The sequence below is a fragment of the Aquarana catesbeiana genome, linkage group LG06, assembly GCF_042186555.1.
Source record: "Aquarana catesbeiana isolate 2022-GZ linkage group LG06, ASM4218655v1, whole genome shotgun sequence".
Lineage (NCBI taxonomy): Eukaryota > Metazoa > Chordata > Amphibia > Anura > Ranidae > Aquarana > Aquarana catesbeiana.
In genome coordinates this window covers 248,428,358-248,450,551 of record NC_133329.1, presented here as the reverse complement: position 1 = coordinate 248,450,551, position 22,194 = coordinate 248,428,358, and the positions used below count along the sequence as shown (strand labels likewise).

General features: G+C 44.5%; 1 protein-coding gene across 4 annotated transcripts in view; it reads left to right on the top strand.

The window, feature by feature from the left end:
* PGAP1 (post-GPI attachment to proteins inositol deacylase 1) overlaps positions 1–22,194 on the top strand; it is a 479,543-nt gene that overhangs the window by 27,065 nt on the left and 430,284 nt on the right. The gene's annotated exons all lie outside the window — the stretch shown is intronic.

The window sequence follows — 22,194 nt, the reverse complement described above, 5'->3', positions numbered from 1 at the left end:
GATTGCTCTTTTCTTGTTTTGCCACCCAGTTTACGCCAAAGACTGGAGCAACAGGTCTCTGTGCATGACTAGCTGTTCTCTTGTGTTCACCAAGAGAATAATATCTAAATATTGGAAGATCGAAGGGTAGGCAGTGAAACTGGCAATGCCAGTTACGGACCACAACACAAAAATTGTTGACAACCTGGTAAAATTGATGTGTAAATAAGCGGCAGCCAGATCTAAAGAATCCATCCAATGACCCTCTTACTAGGTAAATAATGGTTTCCACAAACTCCATTCTGAAGGGGAGTGTTCTCACAAATGAATTGAGGAACTTTAGATCTAACACTGGCCTGAATTTTCCATAATTTTTCTTTGCTTTGAAAGTTAGGACAAAATGCTCCCAACTCTTTCTAGCACTGGCACAATGCCTTGCGATTGTATCAATTTAAAGAATGATTGATTGAAGGCACTACAACTCGTTTTAGCCCCATACACACGTGCCGAACATCGAGCAGTACCAGACATTCAGCCCGTGTGTGCGACAGAAGCCGGCTGAATGTCCGGCTTCTGTCCAAGGGGCCTGACCGGTGTGCTCTGGCTGGGGTGGGTGTCCCCTTGTCAGAACACTGTAGCTCAGTGGAGGAAATCGCTGTACTAACATCGGATTGTTGGTACAGTGAGGAAAGTCTTTGATCCCCTGCTGATTTTGTACGTTTGCCCACTGACAAAAATGATCAGTCTATAATTTTAATGGTAGGTTTATTTTAACAGTGAGCGACAGAATTATACAGAAAAACGCATTTAAAAAAAAGTTATAAATTGATTTTGCATTTTAATGAGTGAAATAAGTATTTGATCCCTTATCAATCAGCAAGGTTTCTGGCTCCCAGGTGTCTTCTATACAGGTAACGAACTGAGATTAGGAGCACTCCCCTAAAGAGAGTGCTTCTAATCTCAGCTCGTTACCTGTATAAAAGACACCTGTCCACAGAAGCAATCAATCAGATTCCAATCTCTCCACCATGGCCAAGACCAAAGAGCTGCCCAAAGATGTCAGGGACAAGATTGTAGACCTACACAAGGCTGAAATGGGCTACAAGACCATCGCCAAGCAGCTTGGTGAGAGGGTGACAACAGTTGGTGCGATTATTCACAAATGGAAGAAACACAAAATAACTGTCAATCTCCCACGGTCTGGGGCTCCATGCAAGATCTCACTTCATGGAGTTTCAATGATCATGAGAACGGTGGGGAATCTGCCCAGAACTCCACAAGGAGAATCTCGTCAGTTATCTCAAGGCAGCTGGGACCATAGTCACTAAGAAAACAATTGGTAAAACACTACGCCGTGAAGGACTGAAATCCTTCAGTGCCCACAAGGTCCCCCTGCTCAAGAAAGCACATGTACAGGCCCGTCTGAAGTTTGCAAATGAACATCTGACCGATTTCAGAGGAGAACTGCGTCAAAGTGTTGTGGTCAGATGAGACCAAAATCGAACTCTTTGGCATCAACTCCAACTCGCCTTGTTTGGAGGAGGAATGCTGCCTATGACCCCAAGAACGCCACCCCCACCGTCAAACATGGAGGTGGAAATATTATGCTTTGGGGGGATTTTTCTGCTAATGGGACAGGACAACTTCACTGCATCAAAGGAACAATAGACGGGGCCATGTACCGTCAAATCTTAGGTAAGAACCTCCTTCCCTCAGCCAGGGCATTGAAAATGGGTCGTGGATGGGTATTCCAGCATGACCATGACCCAAAACACACGGCCAAGGTGACAAGAGTGGCTCAAGAAGTAGCACATTAAGTTCCCGGAGTGGCCTAGTCCATTCTCCAGACCTTGATCCCATAGAAAATATATGGAGGGAGGTAAAGGTTAGAGTTGCCAAATGTCAGCCTCGAAAACCTTAATGACTTGAAGAGGATCTGCAAAGAGGAGTGGGACAAAATCCCTCCTGAGATGTGTGCAAACCTGGTGGCCAACTACAAGAAATGTCTGACCTGTGATGGCCAACAAGGGTTTTGCCACCAAGTACTAAGTCCTGTTTTCTTGTTCATTCTCTTAACTGTTAAAATAAACCCACCATTAAAATCATAGACTGATCACTTCTTTGTCAGTGGGCAAATGTACAAAATCAGCAGGGGATCAAATACTTTTTCCCTCACTGCACAGTGGCTCCTCTCAAGCGTGTGTGTGTGTTTTGTATTTTCTCCCTTCGCCTTTCAGGACAGCACCTTGGAGAGAGCATTTCCTCCACCATGGTGGAAGCAGTGCTGTGGAACCAGAGGGGCTGCGCTCTCTCCAAGGAGAGGGTTTTGGCAGCACCGACACGTTTTGGTGCTCAGACCAGCCCAGCTCCTTCCCGCACGAGAGGGGGGGTGCTCCGGTGTTCCTTCCTTCGCCGGCTCACAGGAGTAATGGTCTGCTGGAGGTCCTTCAGCCGGGGTGTTCGGGGGGCCGCGGGTGTGCTCAGAAAGAGCGTCCATGTCAGGCCTCTGCATGGCGGCGCCGAATCCCGGACAGCGGGTGACGCCAGTTCCGGTGGGCGGAGACTTCCGGCGGGGCGTAGCAGCGATTGGTTCCAGCTGCTGGAACTCAGGAGAAAGGGGCGGGTCCTCTGGCCGGGACTTCCTTTTGTTTGGCACATGGAGCCTTGTAAGGAAACACAGACTGCGGCTGCGGAGTTCGCAATGGAGACGGTGGAATCATCAGCAGCGATGGCGGATGCAGGCGCCTAGGTTCCCGGCCAGGCCCAGGTAGGAGAGGTGCAGTGGCACCTCTTTCCTTTTATATCACTGGGTGTTTTATCTTTTATGTGGTTATTCAAAGAAAACCTGCTGCTGTCTGCTATGGGGTAACAGTTTCCATTAGCAGTTCAGCAAAGGAGTGAGACTCTGGGCACTTAGGGTGTTGGCTGAGGGTATTATATTTCTCTGAGGCCTTAGTTCTAAGAAGGACCTGGGTTTCTTTTGTTTCTCTATTTCAGACAGCTACTGCCAAATTAGAGAGAACAGGGAGAAAGTGCCCCTCATGCAAAAATCCTTTAAGGGACTCTTGGTCCAAACCACTGTGCAGATCCTGTATTGCGGATTAAGTAAAAGGAGTCCTCACAAGAGTGCAAGGAGCACTTATCTTCTTTGAGGAAGGAATTAGCAGAGGCCCTAGGGACAGTGCGCTCCCTTGTGAAAAAACGTGGCCAGAGTTCTCACTCCAGCCTCTCTCAGTCCATGTCCAGACAGGAGGAAAGGGAAAGCATTCCACCCTCAACCTTTGATTCTGAGGAGGAGGAGGAGGAGGTGGAAGAAGAGACAAGATCATCTAGATATAAGCTTTCACTTGAGGAGGTGGATGAATTACTCAAAGCAATTTATACTACCCTGGAGATCCAGGAAGAGAAAACCCAGCTGTCAGTGCATGACAAGATGTACCAGGGGCTGGAGGAAATTAGACACAGGGTCTTCCCTGTTCATAAAGTGTTAACAGACACTATTAAAAAGGAATGGAAGGATCCAGAGAAAAGACAGTTCTTTTCTAAAGCCCTCAAAAGGAGGTTTCCTTTTGAGGAGAACGAGGAATTGGTGTGGAATAAAAAACCAAAGATAGATGCTGCCTTTTCTCAAGTCTCTAGGGTCAATCTGGGGGGTGGGATTTGGCACCTACAGTTTCGGGCTCTGCCCTTCGGACTTTCCTCCTCCCCCAGAGTATTCACAAAAGTGATGGTGGAATCTTTGGAGGCTGAGGCTGAAGGGGATTTCAACAGTACCCTATTTGGACGACCTGCTACTGTTTGCCGACTCAAGGGGTCAAGTAGAAGTCAATCTACAGACAGCTCAAGCACATCTAAAAAGTTTGGGATGGCTTCTCAACCTTCAAAAGTCAAACCTAATACCATCTCAAAGGGTAAGGTTTCTGGGGTACGAAATGGATTCAATAGAACAGAGAATTTTTCTGCCCCAGGAGAAAATAGAGAAGATGCAGTTGGCCCTTAAAGCACTTCAGTCCAGCGCAGAGATCTCTGTAAGACAAGCCATGTCCGCTCTGGGACTGACAGCAGCAATTCCGTTGGTACAGTGGGCCAGGTTGCATGCCCGTCCTCTGCAATCAAATATTCTGATGAATTGGTCATACCAGGAACCTCTGGAGAAGAAGTTCAACATAGGGGCAAGAGCAAAAAGATCGCTCTGGTGGTGGAGGAACCAAGGAAACATATCAAAAGGGCTTCCTTGGGTCTTTCCTGTAAAACGAAGGCTGACCACAGATGCCAGCGCATGGGGATGGGGAGCTCACCTGGAAGAAAAAAACAATTCAGAGAGTTTGGTCCAAACCAGAGGCGAGAAGATCTTCGAATTGGAGAGAGTTGAAGGCTATTCACCTAAGTCTTCTCTCCTTCCAGGAATTTCTAGTGAAACAACATGTCCAAATATTGTCGGACAATATGGCGGCAGTATTAAAGCAAGGGGGCACAAAAAGAAGAACTCTGATGGATCTAGCTCATCAAATCCTGAGATGGGCAGAGAACAATGTGGCCTCTCTATCCGCAGTCCATCTGAAGGGGACAGAAAACACCTTGGCAGATCTCCTCAGCAGGAAGGAAATAAGGGAACCTGAGTGGTCTCTAAATCAGGAGTTATTCAAAACAATCTAATGAAGCTGGGGTTACCCCCCAGGTGGACCTCTTTGCAAAACAGGAAAATGCAAAAATACCGGCCTTTTTCTCTCTTCAGAGGCAGGATCAAGCTCTCGGAGTAGATGTGTTAGCCCACAAGTGGGACTTCCATCTGTCTTGCACTTTTCCCCCGTTTCAACTGATACCAAAGGTGTTAGCCAAATTCAGATTGGAGTCCACAGAGCTAATCTTAATAGCCCCTTATTGGCCAAAAAGACCCTGTTTTTCAACCTTGATGAACCTCTCAGTGAAACCTCCTTGGAGGTTACCGATCAGGGCAGATCTTCTGAGTCGGGGCCAGATTCTCCATCCAGATCCAGCTTATCTCAATCTAACAGCTTAGTTTCTGAAGAACAAATCTTAAGACAGAAGGGTTTATCAGAGAAGCTTATTTCTACCCTTCTTGCAAAAAAAAAAAAAAAGTGACGAGAGACATTTACTTTAAAGTCTGGAAGATTTATAATTCTTGGTGTTCCAGAAAAGATTTTGATTTTCTTAGTACAATTTCGGTTTTGGAGTTTCTTCAAGAGGGATTGGAGAAGGGGTTAGCAGCAAGTATGCTCAAGACGCAGGTAGCTGCTTTATCGTTTTTTTTTTTTTTTTTTTTTTGGAAAGAACCCTGTCATGGAAACCTTTTTAATAATCAGATTTTTTAGGGCCATGGCAAAAGTAAAGCCTAGATCTAGTTCTTCAGGGACTGACTAAGGCTCCGTTTGAACCTATAGAAGAAACTTCATTAAAATGTTTGCCGTTAAAGACTATTTTACTGGTAGCAGTAACTTCTGCACATAGAATTAGTGAGTTACAATCCCTTTCAATTAAAGAGCCCTTTATGAGATGCCTACAGGATAGGGTAGTCTTAAGGACAGATCCAGCATTCCTACCAAAGGTGGCTTCAGTTTTTCACTGTACACAGGAAATCATTACCCTACTTTTTTGTCCTTTTACCTTCGGGGCCAGGAGAAGAGGCTTTTCATACTCTTGATGTCAGGAGGTGTCTGCTTAAATATTTGGAAATAACAAAGGAAGTTAGAAAATCATCTTCACTCTTTGTTTTAATGGAACGTACTCACAAAGGAGTTAAAGCTTCCAAGAGCACCCTCGGAAGATGGTTAAAGCAAGCCATTAAAGAGGCATACACATCTTTGGGTCTGGAACCTCCGGAAGGGGTATTACCTCATTCTACACGAGCAGTAGCGGGATCATGGGCAGAAAGGGCTGGGGCATCCCCTGAGCAGATCTGCAAGGCTGCCACATGGTCCAGTTTTTCGACCTTCATAAGGCACTACCGCTTGGATCTAATATCAGCCTCAGACCAGTCCTTTGGTAGGAAGGTTTTACAGGCAGTAGTCCCACCCTGAAGTAAGTTTCTCGGTTATCCTCTCCAAGATGCTGTCCTGAAAGGCAAAGGGAGAAAACCTTAGACTTACTGGTGACGGTATTTCTACGAGCCTTTCAGGACAGCAGCTTACTTCCCTCCCTTGGTTATCATATGTAAAGTATAATTATAGGGCTTGGTAATTGTCTGCTTATATTTTCCAGCATGTTGGAGGATTTCTCGGTAACAACTAACGGGATGGTGGAAACAGCTGCTTTTAAAAGGGGCATTGTCACTCAGTGTTTCCTGTCGAGAGGTGGAGCTGCGCTCTCTCCAAGGTGCTGTTCTGAAAGGCTCGTAGAAATACCGTCACCGGTAAGTCTAACTAAGGGTTGTGTTTTTTTTTTTCCTTGTTCAGCCCGTTAAGTTGACCCCAAAAAAAAAAAAAAAACTGCTAGTGTGTACCAGGCTTAAGATCCTGGAAAATGAGTGGTGGCCAGCAAATTGGAATTCAAAAAGATCTCCTATCTGCTACCCTCCATAGACCATGGGGGTTATTTACGAAAGGCAAATCCACTTTGCACTACAAGTGCACTTGGAAGTGCAGTCGCTGTAAATTTCAGTGCAATTTCAAGTGCACTTTGCACTTGTAGTGCAAAGTGGATTTGCCTTTTCGTAAATAAACCCCCCCCCCCCAAATCTAAATTTCTCTTGTTGATTTCTTCCACCCAGACAGGTTTGAACAAGGACAGCCTTTACCCATATTGAAGCAGCTCAGGTGGGCACACCTTTGGAATCTTTTCTTTGAGGCCTTATGCTGCTTGTTGCAATTTTCATCCCTCTTATTGGACAACGTACTTGGCATTGGCCTTCACAGAACACGGGGGGGTCTTATAGCTATTCATAAGCATGCTAATTTAATTTGCAATAAATCAATAACCGCCTTCAGGGTAAATCGGGGGGGGGGGTTGAAGGACTTTAGGGTCTGATGTTACTATTCTCTGCTATTCCCCCAATCTAGTGCAAATCCCCTTTATGTCCCACAGTCTGGAATTCCTGACATCTTATGCTAAGGGTATTATATTTTTTTTTTAAGTAGCTACTTAAGTAGCTACTCCTAATTTAGTGACCAACCCCAAGCTTCCCAGAACATAGCCCAATACCAATCCTGCTAACGCAGATCACGCTCGCTTCTGAGAATTATTCATGCAAGCTGGCATATTTGACTCTTGGCATGAACTGAACCCTATCTTTTGGAGACTATACATACTACTCGGGCCCCCTGTGATCTAACATGTCATTTATTGCATGATCACAACACAAAGAGAGCACTCTCTGTGTTGTGATCATGCAATAAATGACACGTTTGGACACTATCTACGCCGTTCCATGGTGTGCTGGCAAATATTTTCATTTTGACTTGAACCAGTATCCAGCTGGCTGTTGCTGCAGCACCCATATTTCGTGAGCTCATCCAGGAAAGTGTGCGATGGGAATATGAAGTATTACTTGTGATTGGCTTCCACATCTACACCCCTGATGGCTCACCCACTCTAGTGGGGTCCTATCATTTAATCGTGCCCATACACCGTGGGGCACAACATCTACCGATCTGACCAATTGATCATCCTTCCGAGAACACAGATGGAATCTGATGAAACCACCACTCAATCTGACAGAAGGTTTGGTCACATATACAGCCAGAAAGAGATTCACACAATCCTCTTTCCCACATAATGGGTTTGACGCTCTACCCTCCTGTTTCTGCCAAGGGCTAGAATCCTTTGTTGATTGCTCCAATCACAACCTAATGTTCTTATACTGCCACTCACTGCTCCTGAAACCCACTCTTGTTTCCTCAGTGACTCTTTACCGAGATGTTCGATACGCTAAAATCTCTCATAACAAAGACCATGTTGGTTTTGTACCTAAGCAGCAGGCTGGAGACAATATTCATTGCACACTCCAACTTCTTCCTCTAGCCAAGTTTAGGTTGCTGAAAGCTATGCTTCTCTGTCCGTAAGAATTTGGATACTTTATTGTGGCAATACCTGTTCTATGCATTTTGTAAATGGGGATTTGACAGGGAATTCCCGACCTGGGTTTGGGCCTGATATTCTACATTTAATGCTTCTGTTGGATATGCATGATTTCATTCAGAGCCCTTCTCCATCTGCTGTGGTACTAGGCAGGACTGCCTCCTTTCTCTAATTTATATTATCCTGGCTCTGGAGCCTTTGGAAGCTATTCATCAAATCAAGGAGAACTACCTGGCCCTTATGCCAACCCTACCTGAGTGTTTTGCATATCGCTGTCCCTGGATTTATTCTATATTTTCAACTATCCTCCCTTTTTCAAAACGCTCAGAACTTCTATCAACCTGGCATCCTTTATCCTCTGTCCTGGTTTGTCAGGATCTATGGTATTAGAATGTCTTTAGCTTCTGAAGCTCTTCCTGTTATTTCAAGGTACTCCCCATACTAATTCCTGCTCCTATCCTCCCAATTGAACAAAGAATTTTTAAATTCATCTGGAACAGTTGCAGACTTGCAGCCAATATTTTATACCATGGATGGCCTCAGTGTTCCAAACCTGTCTATGTACTACACAGCAGCCCAGATGGAGCCGTTGGCGACTCTGCATGCTGCTTGTCCCCCCCCCCCCCAATCCCTATCTATAACCTCATTTGGCTCCCTCCAAACCATAGACCCCTATCATTGACTCTATTTTACAACTTTTGTTGAAACAATGGGGTTCAGTTAAGTATCCTTGTAAAATTGATTTTTCCTCATCTCCTTCTCTCGGGTATTTTATGTAACCGTTTGTTCCCTCCAGCAATAGAGAATCCTTTGTCCTTTACTTGGTGGTCATCTAAATGTACTAAATATATATACACGACTTTCTCTCACTACATGGAGTTCTTACTCTTCTTGCCGACCCCTTTATTTATTTTTTTTATATAAAGAGGTTGGAAACCTCCGGGGGGCGGACCCCAAAAACCTGCAAGACAAAGGCATAGTGAGCTAATATTTCCTAAACTGTACAGGTTTAGGAGATATTTTCAATACCTATAGGTAAGCTGGCTTATAGGCCTACCTATAGGTAAAAATTTGCAGAGGAAGTTTACTTCCTCTTTAAGAGAAACACTGGAAAGTTCTCATTTGTATTATTAAATTTATTTATTTTTTTCACTCCTTCATATGGTAAAATTTAGTCTGCCCAAAAATTGACTCCCTTGAGTAGATAAAAGGGTGTGTTTGGGTGTTTTGTTTTTTTTTTTTTCTCTTTCCACACCCCACTGGCCTGATGAGTTTTACATGGTCCTGACTTCACCCATGCAGGACTCGGCTGCAGTGCATCCTTCACTGGAAATGAGATTTTGAAGAAGTACTGGAAGCTCCAGAGTGGCAAAACCTTTGGTTAACTGTAGATACCTGCTCAGTGAACCCCCTGAAAGAATAGTTTTTGTAGTTGTTAGGACCTTGGGGACATTGCTCCACATTTAGTGGCAGTGCCCCAGGATTCAGAGATTGTGGATAAGAGTCTAAGTTCATCCGCACTTTCCTTGGCAAGGACCTCTTCTTCTGCAAGCCTTGGGAAGCATTACTTCAAAGACCCATTCCTGACCTTAATAAACACGAACAGAAATTTAATGTGATTTATCTTCTAGCGACATGCCAAACAATTCCAGAACCTGGAAGCAGCCATCTTTGAATTTCTTGGAGGTTAAGCAACGGCTCATGGGAACCATGGCTCATAAAAAAATCTTGTATCCATCCTAAACGATACCCATTCAAAGTTTTGAAAACCTGGTCTCCTTGGTTGGAACATAACAACATCTCGACCTTGACCAAGCCTTACTTTCTTTATGATTTTCAAGGAGTATTCCTTGGATAGACGTATCTGGCTGGAGTTTCCCTGCTACTGTGCTTTCCTTACCCAAACTCTCCCTTCTCTTCCCCCTCCACCCCCCCAATCCCCCTCCTTCTTTTTTTTTTTTTTTTCTTCCATGCTCCATGTTTGTCACACAGATTGCTATTTGAGCACAGCTGGCCAGCTTTAGCCCCCCTTTTCTCTGTTCCATGTTTTCTGTTTTCAGTGTTGCTTGTTGACTTTTTGTATGTAAGATATTACATTTTTGTATAGTATTTTGCAATATTTTGCTTGTACTCTTTCCAAAAAAACTAAAAAAAAAAAAATTTCACTTTGTGAAAGATCTGAGAAACGAAAGGTTTTTGTTTCTTCCATAGCAGACAAAAATGCTGAAGCCTTTTGCAATGTTGAGTTGAGAAATATATAGGTGACACTTAATACAGCATCTACAATCCTGCCAGCTTGTGCCTTACAACATATGCACAGATAAAGATACTGTATATGTTTATGATCTGTTCTCTAGTCAAGTAAAATAAATATGAACTATTACAGTGCTAATTGTCAGGGTTTTTACATCTGTTGACAAATTGATTAAACAAATCCATACAAGCAGCACCTGCTTAGACCCCCGTCCCCCTTTTTTTTTATTGTAGACTTAAAGAGGAAGTAAACCCTGATGCGTTTTACTTCCGTTTTCCCCGGCAAAGTAAAAAGCATAATGGGCTAGTATGCATCGGTATGCCCGCAATGTCCCCGCTGGTGGCCATGTCCATCTTCACCCCTCTTCCTTCTGGGGCCGCGGACTCCAGTTCTCTGACTGGCCGGAGTCGCGTGACATCACTCCTGCGCATGGTCGCGTGAGCTGACGGTCATGGCACGGGCCCTATAGGAACGACACTGGCCTGTAAGGGTTTACAACCACTTTAAGTCTGCATGAATAAATTCCTTGTCCCAATATGCATATGTAGCAAGAGTTTTTTTTTTTCAGTTTATTTATAATGGTGCACAAACTAGGCGGTATGTAAAGCAAAGTAACAGATTTTAAGTCTCGTGGACAAAACAGAACAGACAAGTCGATTGTTGTTGGAAATCTACCTGTTACTTTATGACAGGGGGTGTGGAGGTCTGGGACTGCAGGACACAGAAAAACATGACTGGAGTTTGCCTTTATTTCTTAGGTACAGTCCTGGAACTAATATTCCGTGTTGGAGTTCTGACTTGCCTGTCAATGACCCCAAAAATTTGAATTTTTTTTAGAGGTCAACACTGGCAGCCTTCTTTTTATTTATCTTAGTGCAGGTTTTGTTTAAACACTTGAACATGATACTGAGAAAGCAATGTATTATAGGTATTACTGTTTAATCAGATACTATACATAGACCAGTGAAACATATTCACTTGCAGACTTTGATCACATCATTTATAAGTATAAGGTTAATAATTTACATTTTTATTTGCTTTACTTATTTTAGTGGGAGGCTGAAATACATATTCCATTTTGAATGATAATGTGATTTTTGCTGTAAAATCTACAGCTATCAGAAATTACATATGCCATGTTTGTTCTCATGTAATACCTTTTTGTTAGCTCACTTGTAGTACTCCTAATCGAGTCTCCAAGAAATGTACTTGACTTGAACTTGGGACCCAGAGATGCAAGGCTGACCACATTATGTTTGTGCTGCCACATTTTTTTTTTTTTTTTTTCTGTCTCGACTAGGTAGTGGATTTGAGTGCAACTAAAGATGACCATACACGGCTTGAATCTTGACTGATTCCTGCTGAATATAAACACAGAAAATAATGTGCGTTTATTGCAAAAAGCGGTAATGCAGTAACCTTTTTTTTTTTTTTTTTCCCCCCAGACACAAAAAGGTTACAAAAAAATATATCTAAAAGGTGACCAAAACCAATATCTCTGTAGTGATCAATACAACAATATGTAAGAAATAACATAACATTAGCTGACTGATAGAGAGAAACTGAGAATACTAATCTTTACCAAAAGTGTGTATTTGCTTTTGAAGAATAAATCGCCTCTAACATTGCGTGTCCTACTTGTGTGGGTATTGCTGCATTATGTAAAACTATTAGAATAATTTTTTTACGTTTTTAGAATGGGTTGCCTCAAGACGGTCCATAACTTTGATGGATGTCTTGACTGAAAAAAGGTTGAGAAACACTTTTATAATTCACTTATGCATAACAAAGTGAAAATCCTTGTGTACGCATCCCAAACCACATCACAGATGAGGGTGTCAGTTCCCTTACCAAACAGTAATGGTCTCCAAATGATAAGAGATCAACAGCGCAGAAAACATCCATTTGGGGGGGCACCACTCAGGATACCATTGCCTCCACGCTCCTTCACTAGTTATCCAAAGCCAGCACTTCAAAGTAATAATGGATAGGAGAAAGATCAAAGGACCATAGAACAATATGCTAAAATAACAAAAGTTCTGGAGTAACAGACACACCACACCACACCACACCAGAGATCGACAACAGGTGTACCACATCTTATGCCATTGGCTTCACCCTACAGTACATTCGTTTTAATCTGGTGCAACGGACGCCTTTATCCCCTAAAGATGTCCATTGCACCAGACAAAACGCGCATAGGGTGAGGCCAGTGGCATATGATGTTGTACACCTGCTGTTGATCCCTGGTGTGGTGTGTTTTGCCCGTGTTACTTCGTAACTTTTGTGAGTACTGTATATCTTTTTAATTATGGTTTTAGCATGCTGCTGTATGATCCTTTTGTTCTTTCTTCTACCAATTATTACTTTGAGTTTCTGGATTTGATTGAATGCCCAAGTACAGGTGTATGCTGCATCCACCAGTTACATTAACCACTTGCTATAAAATGGCATGCTGTACTAGGAGGTGCATGAAAACTCAATTTTGAAAGTTAACATGTTATGTTTTGTTTTTACCAAATAAAAACTTTGACCATGGTGTAATGGTCACAGACAGTAACCACTACTAAAACATCCCTTAACTGCTTCCTGCCCGCTGTGTAGTGAAATGGCAGACGGGCTGGAGTACTCTGCATTCTCGTGTGGGCGCGTTGATCTGTGGTGCATTGTGTCCCTTGGCCTATGACGTAGGCTCTTTACCATGTGATCAGCTGCCTGTGTCCAATATCAGCTAATCACAGTGTAAATAGGAAATGCCAGTTATCGACATTCTTCTCCTCACGCGCTGTCAGGAGAGCCTGTAAGCGGCATTCCTCAGCGGGGACATCTGCAATGATGGGGCACTGATCATCAGTGATGCCTGATTATCTGTGATGAATATTAGTGCCTCCCCATCAGTGAAAGAGAAAAATTACTTCGTTTCTGTTATAAAGTTTTGTAAATAAGAAGAACCCCCACCCCCCACCCCACCCTTTTTTTTTTTTTTTTTTTTTTTTTTTTTTTTTTTTTTTTAAATTTTCGTTCTTTTTTTCCGTTGGTTTAGCAAAAAATAAAGAAACCCAGTGATGATTAAATACCACCAAAGCACAGGTCTGTGTTTAAAAAAAAAATGCCAATTTTTTTTGGGGATACAGCGTTGCATGACCACGCAATTGTCATTCAAAGTGTGACAGCACTGAAAGCTGAAAATTGGCCTGGGCAGGAAGGGGGTAAAAATGCTCTGTATGCAAGTGGTTAAAGCAGAGTTCTACCCACATATAAGACTTTGCACTATCTATTCAATTAATGCATCTTAAAAATATAATGGCTATTTTTTTTTAATTTTTATTTTTTTTACTGTTTATTTTACCTTTTTTTTTCTATTGTTCTCCCCACTTCCTATGCGAGGTATATCATTTCCCCAAATGATTTAGGCCTCATGCACACGAGACGCTGTTAAACTCGCGTTCAGAGGCAGTTGGACACTTTTTTCAACTGCCCCTGAACCCATTCAATGTTATCCTGTGTCCATGTACACAATCTGATTTTTTGGCGTTTTTAGGCAGTTGCGTTTTAACCAAGTTTTTCCAGAAGCAAAAAAATGGGTTCATACCCAAAAGTTTTCCACATTTCAGATGCCAAACGTGGCTAAACACCGGTACCACGTTTAGCCGCGTTTGCGTTTTTATAAGTGTTTTTACAACCCGACTTTGGGGCCTCATATCTCGGGGCCACTTGGTGCTAGGAACCCCAAATTTGGTGTGCGAACACAGTGGACCTAGCTCTACAACAAAGTTGCTCGTCTTTCAATACGTTCATATACTGTATACCATGTTACCCGTAATACAAGGTATTACTGTAAAATTACTAGACACATTTATGAAGGATCAAGAAGGAAAGGTTTGTACTACCTTGTGGGAAAACAGTGCTTGATGGGCGTTTTCTATACCTGCTAAGCACCATCCCACCTTAACCAGCAGGTCTGCAAGGGTTGTATTCAGGTAGAAGATTTAGCATGCACTTTCTATTCATCGGCATTGCATTTGTAGTACTGATCCTGTTATTAAAGCAGTTATATCCCAATAGTTTCAAATGGATTCCTCCAGCTGCAGAACATACGTGCTAAATACTCTTCCTCCTTGGAATAAGGCTGTAACATAAAAAATGTGGAAAAAGTGAATACTTTACGGATGCACTGTATATTCCCAGGGTGCTTTTAACCGGTAACTAGCTGTTACCGGCTCTTCTCTCCTCACACACCATTTCCAGTGTGAGGAGAGAAGGACCAGGAACAGTGCGTTACCGATCTGTGTATGTATTGTATGCACCAAGCACGCAAATAAAGAGAACCTGTCACTTTGCCCCTACCCCCCCCATTGCACCTGTCACCCAACAGTCCCCACATCAGTGCTCATCAAGTGTATCTGCTGCCATCAGTGACCGTCGCTGATGCACCTGTCACCCATCAGTGACCATTGCCTGTCGCCTATCAGTCCCATAAGGTGCACCATCAGAGACTGCCATGAGTGACTGTCAACTGCCACCTATCAACGAACGTCACCTGCCACCCATCTGTCACCCATCACACAGCCAATCAGTGACCATCACCTGCCACCCGTCGCACAGCCCATCAGCAGCATGTCCAAAAAAGTTTTTACCAATGAAGAGGCATTCCAGATCCTCTCCATGACTGATGAGTAGTGGAGAGTTCCCATTGATGACAGTGGATTGGCAAATTAATCAGAGCCTCTGCCTACTGTTTGGACTGCTTGCGCGTGAACTGACCCTGGCCTGTTTTATTGACTATGCTTTTGCCTGGAGCTTGGACTGATCTGTTGCCCTGCTACTGTAGTACACAGGGGTTTCACATGTGAGGGGCTCCAGAATTGTTTTACCTGATGGAGAATTTTTTTTTTTTGTTTTCTCCGGTTTTCGTAATTCATGGATTAGGGTCTGGAGTCCGGAGGCTTCAGAGATTTGGGTGGGTGAAGCCTCTACCCTACTCAGTCTGCTGCTGACTTACTGCCATCATGCCTCTGTCTTCCGGAAATAATTAGCTGTAGCAAGTGGCAGTATGTTTATGAAGGGCTGGAGAGTGGTACAATTAGTGTCTGCAGGTAACGACGTACCAGGACCAATATTATGGCTGTGCTGGCTGTCTTTTCCTGGACAATTCCTATGGACAAATGCTTTGGCTGTGCTGACAATATCCTTGTACTGACTATAGACAATATTGCTGCCTGGATAATTACTATTGGTGTCACTAAGCACATCCCTGCCTGCTGCCTGGACCAATGCTCTCCTCTGTGGACACTACTAAAACCACAGGTAATACTTTTGTTTTTATTTTTTTACCCTTTCCTCAATAGAATTTTTATTTTGTAATTCTTGGTATGTACATGCTATGTGTTAGAAATATGAAGGGCCTTCAAAAACAATAGGTTGTCATGAAAATTAGATGTAATTATATGCTCCTAGAAAGCCTGACGGTGCTACTTGGATGCTGGGCCTCTGTATGTGGCCAGACTGTGTAAGTCTCACACGTGGTATCGCCTTACTCAGGTGGAGTAGCAGAATGTATTTTGGGGTGCAATATTTGCTATGTATGTGCTGTGTTAGAAATATTGTATAAATGGACAACTTTGTGCAAAAAAAAAAAAATGCATTTTCATTTTCTTTCCACATTTTCCAAAAGCTTGTGGAAAAAGATGACACGTTCAAAAGACTCCTTATGCCTCATAGATTATACGTTGGGGTGTTTGCTTTCCAAAATGGGGTCATTTTGTGGGCGTTTCCATTGTCCTGGTGCTCCAGGGCCTTCAAAAGTGTAATAGATGGTTGAGAAATGTATAATTTATGCTCCTAGAACACCTAAAGGTACTACTTTAATGTTGGGCCTCTGTATGTGGTCAGGCTGTGTAAAAGTCTCACACATGTGGTATCGCCATACTCAGGAGTAGTAGAATGTATTTTGGGGTGTCATTTTTTTGCTATGTACATGCTATGTGTTAGAAATATCTTATAGATTGACAACTTTGTGTGAAAGAAATACGTTTAATTTTCTTTCCGCGTATTTCAAAAACTTGTGGAAAAAAATTAAATGTTCAAAAGACTTATAATGCCTCATACAATATACGATGTGTTTGCATTTTGTGGGCGTTTCCATTTTCCTGGTGCTCCAGGGTCTTCAAAAAGTGAGAGAGGTCGTCATGAAATTAGATGTGTAATGTTTGCTCCTAGAACGCCTGGAGGTGCTCCCTGCATATTGGGCCTCTGTATGTGGCCAGGCTGTGTAAAAGTCTCACATGTGGCATCATCATACTCAGTAGTAGCAGAATGTATTTTGGGGTGTAACTGCAAGTATACATATGCTGTGTGCGAGAAATAACTTGTTAATGTGACAATTTTTCCCTTTTCATCTTTCAGGACAGCCACTATGAGAGATAGTCTCCTCCTCTTCCTTAGGAAACCCTGCGCCAGCCCATAAATTTTCACTTCCCCATGCCGGACCTCAGTTATTAATGTTTCCTCTGGTGGGGAGACACTGTCCATGGAGCCAGGCCGGTCAGTCAGGGAGACTATGGCCATTTTTTTCAGATCCTGTAAAGGGAGCAGGGGCTTCCAAGGAGGAAGGTGTGGTACGTACCCGCCATTCAGTTGCCACCCCATCCTAGTTGAGCGCGGCAGCAGGTTGCGGGGGACCCCTAGCGTGTCCACAGGGCTGTAGCAGGCAGGCAGTTTGGCTCTCCCTGTACACGGTACAGGCCGCATTTTTGGAACTAGGCGGGCCGGATGGCGGGTGACGTCATTTCCGGCGGAGGGCGAATGCTTACCTTTGACCCGCGACTTCTGGTTCCGGGTCGCGGAGCTGATAGGGGGGCCAGGCACAAGCTGGAAATGAGTCGGGAACGTGCACAGGCAGCATGAGACTCAGTAGAAGCAACCACCTACAGTCATGTCGGAAGAGGATGCTCAACCAACGGACACTACCTCCAGCCTTCCTAAGGTAAGACCACCCTGGGGAAGGGTACTCTCTATCTAGGATTGCCCCTCCATGTATGGTTTCTGTCTGTCTGTGTGGGTGGGGGGGGGGGGGGAGGCTCAGATCCCCACATGCTAAAGAGGGTCTAGTGCACTCCCAGGGTTGTATTCTAAAGAAAAAAAAAGTGACAATTTTTTTTCTGCATTTTTTTTGGCATGTATTTCAGAAAGCTACAGAAAAGTCAGTCAACACATAGCTCTAAAAAGAAGTGTGCCTCTTGTAGGGACATTCTAGGGAAATCATGGACAAAGGTCTTGTGTAAAGATTGCATAGACTCCCTCGCTAGAGAAAGGAAATCTGAACAGGAGTCAAGCAGCTTTAGTAAAAGAGCTCTCATCCACCTTTTCATCATTTAAATCCTTATTTGAAAAATTTCAACTCCCCACTAATCCAGCTCCCCAGGATACAACCCCGCCACAGGCTCAGGGCTCTGCTCCTGCCCAACCTGCTACTACAGTTAGGGCAGAGGAAGTGTCAGGCCCTTCTGGAGTGGAACAGAGACAACCAGACAGTTCCTTCTGATTCCCAGGAGTGTTCAGGGGGCAAGGACCAGGACGGGGAGTCCAGGAAACCCTCCATATATAAATTGTCCCTGGATGAGGTAGAGGACCTCTTGGGGGCAAATATATACAACCCTTGGTATTCAGGCGGACAAGAAACCCTTGACCCTCCATGACCAAATGTACAAAGGCTTAGGGGAACAAAAGAGAAGTTTTCCCAGTACATGAGGTACTGGTTGAAACGGTTAAAAAGGAGTGGCAAGATCCCGAAAGGAAGCCCTTCTTCTCTAGATCCCTAAAGAGAAGATTCCCATTCTAGGGGGGACCCAGCATCCATCTGGAATAAGAGCCCCAAATTAGATGCCGCCTTCTCCCAGGTCTCCAGACACATGGATCTGGCGTTTGAGGACATGGGGGCCTTGGCAGATGCCATGGACAAAAGAATAGACTCTCTCCTTAAAAAGACTTGGGACTCAACAATAGGCAATCTAAAGTCAGAAATGGTCGTCACAGTAGTGGCTCGCAATTTAAAGCACTGGTTCTCCCAAATCCAAGAGCATATTGAAGCAGGAACTGCCAAGGAAACCATTTTATCTTCTTTCCCTATGATTCTGCGAGGTATTGCATACATAGCGGCTGCCTCGGCAGAGTCAGTCCGCATGTCGGCCAGATCAGCGGCCCTAGCCAACTCTGCAGGAGAGCCCTCTGGCTAAAAACTTGGCCAGGCGATAGCGCCTCTAAGGACAAGTTGTGTGGGATTCCATTGACAGGAGACCTTCTCTTTGGGCCAGGCTTAGAGACAGTTTTAGACTGCAAAGCAGATGGGAAGAAAGCCCCCCCCACTTAAGCGGAAAACCCCAGCACAAACAAAGAAGGGGTTTCGCCCGCAAAGACATAGGGAAGCCCCAAAGCCGGAAGGGCAAAAGAAGTCTTGGGGACAAAAAGGCAAGTGCAGAGGAGGGGCAATTTTTCGCCCTCCTGAGCAGCTCCGTAAAAGCCAATGACACTCCAAGCACAGTGGGAGGAAGACTGGGGGCCTTCCTCCCACAGTGGGAGGCAATATCCCCCAACCTGTTCATCCTAGGGGTTATTAGAAGGGGGTACCTCCTGGAGTTCACAAGACCTCCCCCCGCGGAGATTCCTTGTCACGCATCTGCCCAGATGCACGGCAAAGGCCGAGGCTCTGTTGGAAGCGCTGAAAAATCTAGAAGATTAGAATATTATTCACAGAGTACCAAAGGCGGAAGAAGGAGAGGGATTCTATTCGCACATCTTTGTAGTGAAAAAACCCACAGGAAAATTCAGATTAATTCTGAATTTAAAACCCCTGAACAGGTCGGTTACATACAAAAGATTCTGTATGGAGTCAATTTTTACAGTCAGAGCCCTGCTACCCCACAACTGTTTCATGGTATCGCTGGACCTAAGGGAAGCTTATCTACATGTCCCTATAGCGGGAGCCTCGCAGAGGTTTCTACGCCTAGCAGTAGACCTAGGTAGAATAACGGTACACCTACAGTTTCAAGCACTGCCATTCGGGTTATCCTCCTCACCCCACATTTTTACCAAAATCTTGGCAGAGGCCATGGCCTTTCTCCATCACCAGGGAGTATCAATAATAGCCTACCTGGATGACCTGCTCCTATTTGCAGTGTCCCCAGTACAGTTAGCCAGAGATCTCGAGCTAACAAAAAAGGTCCTGACAGGCCTGGGGTGGCTGCTGAACTTGGAGAAGTCCAGCCTGATTCCCTCACAACGCATCACGTACTTAGGATACCTGCTGGACTCAACACTGTTGAGTGTTTTTCTCCTGACAGAGAAGGTACTAAAACTGGACAGAGCAGTAGCCTCTCTCCAGTGCAACCAGCAGGTCTCCATAAGATTTCTGATGTCGGCATTGGGTATGCTAACCTCTACCCTCCCAGCAGTGCAGTGGTCAGGGCTACACTTTCGTCCTCTGCAGAGCTTCGTCCTAAGGGTATCGGATTACAGTCAGAAAGATCTAGACACCTTGGTGCACATTCCACATCAAGTAAAGAGATCTCTCTGGTGGTGGAGAAAGGTAGCGAACCTGTCGCAAGGATGTCTGTGGCTCATCTCAGTTTCTCGGGTGGTAACCACAGAAGCAAGCGGCAACGGCTGGGGGGCACATCTGGGATCCTTTCTAACACAGGGCACCTGGGAAGATGCCGCGCTAAGAAATTTGTCCAATTGGACGGAGCTAAAGGCAGTCGGGCTAGCCCTCAGGTTTTTCAAAATGGAATTCCAGGGGCACCACATTCAGGTGCGGTCGGACAACTCCTCTGCCATTGCCTACGTAAACAAGCAGGGTGGCAGGAGAAGCGTAGTCCTGTTAGCAACAGACATTCTGAGCTGGGCCGAGATCAACACTCTCTCACTCTCAGCAGTCTTCCTGAGAGGAGAGAAGAATGTGATAGCGGACTTTCTCAGCCTAAAGAAGCTGAGAGTGGGCGACTGGGTCCTCAACTAGGAAGTTTTCAATCTCATATCAGAGAGATGGGGACCTCCGGAAGTGGACCTTTTTGCGTCAAAGAACAACTTGAAAGCCCCCTGTTTTTTCTCCCTAGACGAAGGTGAAGGAGCACTGGGGGTGGACACGTTGACCCAGAACTGGCATTTCAAGACCCGCTATGCCTTTCCACCTCCGGTATTGTTGTCTGCAGTTCTGAGGAAGTTTCAGATGGAAAACACGTCTCTGATTCTAGTGGCACCACATTGGCCAAAGAGGGCATGGTTCTCAATACTCAAGCAACTTGCAGTAGCACCTCCCTTATTCCTACCACCTCGGGAGGATCTCCTCTCACAGGGCCCAGGGCCCAGATTAATCTCCACCCTCCTCAACAGCAGGAAAAAGGAAACGCACCAGATTTATAAAAAGGTCTGGCTACGTTTCAATGAATGGTGCGTAGGAAGCTCATTCTCGGTGCAGAGCCCCACAGCTGTGTTGGCATTCCTGCAGTGCGGGGCAGACAAGGGTTTATCCATAAATACCCTCAAAAGTCAAGTGTCAGTGCTTATTAAGAAAAACACCTTTAGGGCTCTGTCTAGACAGTTCAAGGTCCACCCTTACTAAGTGGGACCTATCTTTAGTCTTACAGAGCTTAACGGGAGCCCCCTTTGAACCTTTAGAAGGATGTTTACTAAAGGAGCTTACTTTAAAGACAGTATTTTTAGTAGCAGTGACAACTGCCATGAGGGTCAGCGAGATTGAGGCCTTATCAGTCAGACCCCTTTTTGCGTTATTTTCCCAGATCGGATCGTTTTCAAGACCGATCTGGCATTTTTGCCTAAGGTGGCTTCTGGATTTCACAGAAGTCAGAAGGTAGTCTTACCCTCATTTTTTCCCAACCCCTCAGGGGATAGGGAATTGAAATTTCATTCTTTGGACGTAAGGCGATGTATCCTACAGTGCCTAGAACTGACCAAAACATTAAGAAAGTCAGACTCTTTGTATCTCTTTCTGGCCCCAGAAAATAAAACAAAGCGTCTCAACGCACTATTGCCAGATGGCTCAGAGCAACCATTGGTCAGGCCTATGTATTAGCAGGGAAAGAAATCCCAATGTGTATAAAGGCACACTCTACCAGAGCTATGGCAGCTTCTCAGGCAGAAAGCTGGAGCAACGCCAGAACAAATATGCAGGCCAGCAACATGGTCCAGCTACTCCACTTTCATAAAACATTACAGAGTGGACCTGGTGTTGGCAGGTGAGCAAGCCTTTGGGCAAAAGGTTTTGCAAGCTGTAGTCCCACCCTAAGTGGTAAGTGCTCGTTCATCCTCTCATAGTGGCTGTCCTGAAAGACGTTACCGGTAACGTCTTTTCCAGTAGTCTTTCAGGACAGCCCTAGTTACCCACCCGAAAATTTGGGGGGTCTTATAAAAGTCCAGAACGCAGCATAAGGATATGTGATAGTATGTTATTAATGTGTTCTTGTGTCTCCCCAGCCTGGCCGGAGGTGATCTTGGAATAAACTGAGGTCCGGCAGGGGGAAGTGAGAATTTATGGGCTAGCGCAGTGTTTCCTAAGGAAGAGGAGGAGACTATCTCTCATAGTGGCTGTCCTGAAAGACTACTGGAAAAGACTTTACCGGTAAGCGTAACTTTAATTTTTTTTTTTTTTTAAAACACCAAAGTCTTAATTTTCCCAAGAATTGTGGGAAAAAATTACGCACCATGCCTCTTACTAAATACCTTGTACTGTCTGCTTTCCAAAAAGGGGTCATTTGGGGTATATTTGTACTGTCCTGGTTTGTTAGTGTTTCAAGAAATGAGAAATGAGCCCGTCGGTACATCAAGTGTGATCCATTTTCAATGATTGGCACCATGGCTTGGCGACTATATAACTTTCACACAGACTAAATAATATACACTAATTTAGGCTATTT